Consider the following 4,944-nt stretch of genomic DNA (forward strand, 5'->3'; position numbering starts at 1 on the left):
GAGTGAATGTAATGAAAAGCATGATCACGTGAAAATTGGTGGTCTGGCAATGGAGACGCCGAGCCACATTTACAGCATTTGGCAGATGCATGCATGAAGAGATAATGTTAAAATGATTGGCTTTCCTGCATTAGGATGTTTTCTGAATCTCTCTTCAGAAAAGCGGGGGTTTGTTTATGTGGATTATATGTACATGTGTTGACTCCAGCACATGATGCCAGGATCAGATATCTCTGTATATCATCATCAGACATGTATGCATGGTCCAAATGGGCTGCTGCCCTCAGAAGAACCAAAACATGTTTGTAATCCATTACTGCTACGTGCCGTTAGTCATAAACACATCTGGCTCTTCTTAGAGTTTCAGAAGCTGTGTTTAGAGAAGGAAACCTGACTCAGAAGTAATGAAAATGCTCATGTTGTAAAAGTAACATTTCTGTATCAAAAAGTCTTCAAAGCTTAACGAGAGTGAATGTAATGAAAAGCATGATCACGTGAAAATAACATCACTGATTGCATGGATTGCAGAAATGTAGTCCACAAGTGCATCTCCTGTTGTCTTGCATCTTGCTGCTTGATCTGTGCAGATTTCTCTCCTGATTCACACCAGAATACTGACTCACTGGAGGAAGCGTTATTATGGACTCGTATCTTGGACATATGTACATGTGTTGACTCCAGCACATGATGCCAGGATCAGATATCTCTGTATATCATCATCAGACATGTATGCATGGTCCAAATGGGCTGCTGCCCTCAGAAGAACCAAAACATGTTTGTAATCCATTACTGCTACGTGCCGTTAGTCATAAACACATCTGGCTCTTCTTAGAGTTTCAGAAGCTGTGTTTAGAGAAGGAAACCTGACTCCGAAGTAATGAAAATGCTCATGTTGTAAAAGTAACATTTCTGTATCAAAAAGTCTTCAAAACCTAATGAGAGTGAATGTAATGAAAAGCATGATCACGTGAAAATAAAATCCAGCCACATATTAGTTTAGAGCTGTTTAACCGCTGCTTGATCTGTGCAGATTTCTCTCCTGATTCACACCAGAACGCTTTCTCACTGGAGGAAGAGTTATTATGGACTCATATTTTAGACATTAAAAGCGTCTTAATCCACATTTTGTTTCAGCTTTTGTCTTCTCCAGATGTTAACTGATGGACTGGAGTGCTGTGGATTACTTGTGGATTATTGTGATGTATTTATCAGCTGTTTGGACTCTCATTCTGATGGCACCCATTCACTGCAGAGCATCCATTGCTGAGACACTGATGCAATGATGTGAACTGAAATCGTATTCATTTTTCTCTGTTTTTATTTTAGACTTCAGCCATTCTTGAAACTTCTGGAATCACAAAATGAATTGTGGTTAATTAATTGACTTATCCTAACCCACCCAGTTTCTGTTTCTGTAATATATTTTAGTTACAGTCCTTAGGGACCCGTATGCATTGTTTTTGTGCGCGGTACAGCTTTATCCGCAGGCTGTAAAGTTCCTCCAGGTGAAAGTGCTTCTCAATGTGTCCCTGCAGCACAAGAGCAGTGTTAAGTCGCTGGGGGATATTTGTAGCAATAGCCAACAATACCAAAAAACATGTTTGTAATCCATTACTGCTACGTGCCGTTAGTCATAAACACATCTGGCTCTTCTTAGAGTTTCAGAAGCTGTGTTTAGAGAAGGAAACCTGACTCAGAAGTAATGAAAATGCTCATGTTGTAAAAGTAACATTTCTGTATCAAAAAGTCTTCAAAGCTTAACGAGAGTGAATGTAATGAAAAGCATGATCACGTGAAAATAACATCACTGATTGCATGGATTGCAGAAATGTAGTCCACAAGTGCATCTCCTGTTGTCTTGCATCTTGCTGCTTGATCTGTGCAGATTTCTCTCCTGATTCACACCAGAATACTGACTCACTGGAGGAAGCGTTATTATGGACTCGTATCTTGGACATTAAAAGCATCTTAATGCTGGATTAGTTTCAGCTTTTGTCTTCTCCAGATGTTAACTGATGGACTGGAGTGCTGTGGATTATTATGATGTTTTTATCAGCTGTTTGGACTCTCATTCTGATGGCACCCATTCACTGCAGAGCATCCATTGCTGAGACACTGATGCAATGATGTGAACTGAAATCGTATTCATTTTTTTACACTGTGTATTCAGTATGGGTCACAATTATACATTTCTCTTTTATGCCAAAAATCATTAGGATATTAAGTAAAGATCATGTTCCATGAAGATATTTTGTAAATTTCCTACCGTAAATATATCAAATCTTAATTTTTGATTAGTAATATGCATTGCTAAGAACTTCATTTGAACAACTTTAAAGATGATTTTCTCAATATTTAGATTTTTTTGCACCCTCAGATTCCAGATTTTCAAATATTGTGCTATCCTAACAAACCATACATCAATGGAAAGCTCATTTATTCAGCTTCCAGATGATGCATAAATCTCAATTTTAAAAAATTGACCCTTATGACTGGTTTTGTGCTCCAGGGTCACACATGTGTTCTCGAAGCTGTTCTCCGGATCCAGACGGAGCCTCGTGGCCCACAGGATGATGGTGTGTTCTGAGCTTGGGTGCATGAAGGTCTCCATCAGCTCCTGCTCGTGATGTAGTCGTCGTGGCAGGTGTTGCGCGGGAATCGCTCCTCCAGCTGTTTCCCTGAGCTGAGCTCGTGTCTGCAGAGCCCTCTAGTGCTGCGGTTCACATCGAGTCTCAGTTACCCAGGACATCCGGCAGGTCTGTGGACGTCACCTTTGCACCTGCAGGTGGAAAACAACACCGAGGTAAGCTTTCACTAATATACCCACACATAAAACTAAAGAATGTTATATTGTTTATTTAATTTGCACTACATTTATATAATTAAAAAATAATAATTTTACATTTTTGCAAAATTTAAATATTTAAAAAAGAAAAAATCTAATATTTTAAAAATAATTTCTAAATTATTTTAATTTTCACTTAAATATAAATATATAAATATAAAAATCATTAGGATATTAAGTAAAGACCATGTTCCATGAAGATATTTAGTAAATCTCCTACCGTAAATATATCAAAACTTAATGTTTGATTAGTAATATGCATTGCTAAGAACTTCATTTGAACAACTTTAAAGATGATTTTCTCAATATTTAGATTTTTTTGCACCCTCAGATTCCAGATTTTCAAATATTGTCCGATCCTAACAAACCATACATCAATGGAAAGAGTATTTATTCAGAAGAATTGACACTTATGACTGGTTTTGTGCTCCAGGGTCACATATGCTATAAAAAGGATTTTTCAGAACTGTAAAAAAAAAGATTATGGAAGTGCTTTTCTCAAGAAAATACCATTTCCGTTTTTATACTTCAAAATGTCACAATGTTACTTGCTGTTTCTGTGTAATTATTTGTGGAACTTACTAGCAATTTCTGCTTCTACACCAGCTTTTTTTGTTTTGATTGTAGAATGAAATATCAGCGTTTCGGCTGTAATTATGACAAAGCTACTTGTTTTTAAACTTTCAAACTGGGAGTGTCAAAATATGAATTAATCATGAGTCATTTTGTGATAATGTAAGTGTTAAATATAACCAACAGTTATTAAGGAGGGGAAAAAATCATCTTGATTTTGCTTTTTAATACTTGAATTTTGAGTTTTAATACTTCAAATAAGATTCTTTGAACATGTAATTTGTAATATCATTATTTGAGCTTGTTTTTCATCAACTTTTCATTCAGCTGCTCATATCTGTGTGATCGAGATATAAACGTACAGAAAGTTGCTTGCGCATTCGTTTGAAATATTCTAGACATGAACAAAGTACAAATAGTTTTTATCAGTTTGTACACTAAAGTAGTGTTTAACCCGGTTAGGAAACTTATTTTAAGAAAAACGATCAAAGTCAGAGGTTCGTTGAATATTAAATCTGCAACACTGTAACTAACTGTATTAAATGCATTTCATGATCTTAAAGTTTATTGCTGAGAAATAATAAAACCACACAAATCAGGGATCTAACAGTTTTTTAGACATTTCAACAGCTGCAAAAAATGGCTCCTACCGTAAATATATCAAAACTTAATGTTTGATTAGTAATATGCATTGCTAAGAACTTCATTTGAACAACTTTAAAGATGATTTTCTCAATATGTAGATTTTTTTGCACCCTCAGATTCCAGATTTTCAAATATTGTCCGATCCTAACAAACCATACATCAATGGAAAGATTATTTATTCAGAAGAATTGACACTTATGACTGGTTTTGTGCTCCAGGGTCACATATGCTATAAAAAGGATTTTTCAGAACTGTAAAAAAAAAGATATTTTAAGAAAAACGATCAAAGTCAGAGGTTCGTTGAATATTAAATCTGCAACACTGTAACTAACTGTATTAAATGCATTTCATGATCTTAAAGTTTATTGCTGAGAAATAATAAAACCACACAAATCAGGGATCTAACAGTTTTTTAGACATTTCAACAGCTGCAAAAAATGGCAAACCTCAAATTAAATTATTAATAATGAATAACTTCATTATTAATATATTATTATTTATAACAGAATTGTTAATAATTAAATGTATTATAATTATTATTATTAAAAAAACAACAATATACAATTAAGACTAATGTTCCCCTTAAAATCTATTGGTTATATTGAACATCTGGTTAAACTTCTGGAATCACAAAATGAATTATGATTAATTATTGTATTGACACTCTCAGCAGCTTTGTCATAATTTCAGCCGAAATATCAAAGAAAAAATCTGTGTGTGAGAGAGAGTGTGAGTGTGAGTGTGAGTGTGTGAGTGAGTGAGTGAGTGTGTGTGTGTGTGTGTGAGAGAGAGTGTGAGTGTGAGTGTGAGTGTGTGAGTGAGTGAGTGAGTGTGTGTGTGTGTGTGAGAGAGTGTGTGTGTGTGCGCGTGTGTGAGAGAGA

At 35.3% G+C, this 4,944-nt stretch overlaps 1 pseudogene; it reads right to left on the bottom strand.

Annotated features, from left to right (window-relative positions):
- Positions 1-1,424: 1,424 nt before the first annotated feature.
- On the bottom strand, positions 1,425-3,220 carry LOC107593813 (protein-lysine methyltransferase METTL21E-like; annotated as a pseudogene).
- Positions 3,221-4,944: the final 1,724 nt, after the last annotated feature.

The sequence above is a fragment of the Sinocyclocheilus grahami genome, unplaced genomic scaffold, assembly GCF_001515645.1.
Source record: "Sinocyclocheilus grahami isolate Dianchi unplaced genomic scaffold, SAMN03320097.WGS_v1.1 scaffold176.1, whole genome shotgun sequence".
In the NCBI taxonomy this organism is placed as follows: Eukaryota; Metazoa; Chordata; class Actinopteri; order Cypriniformes; family Cyprinidae; genus Sinocyclocheilus; species Sinocyclocheilus grahami.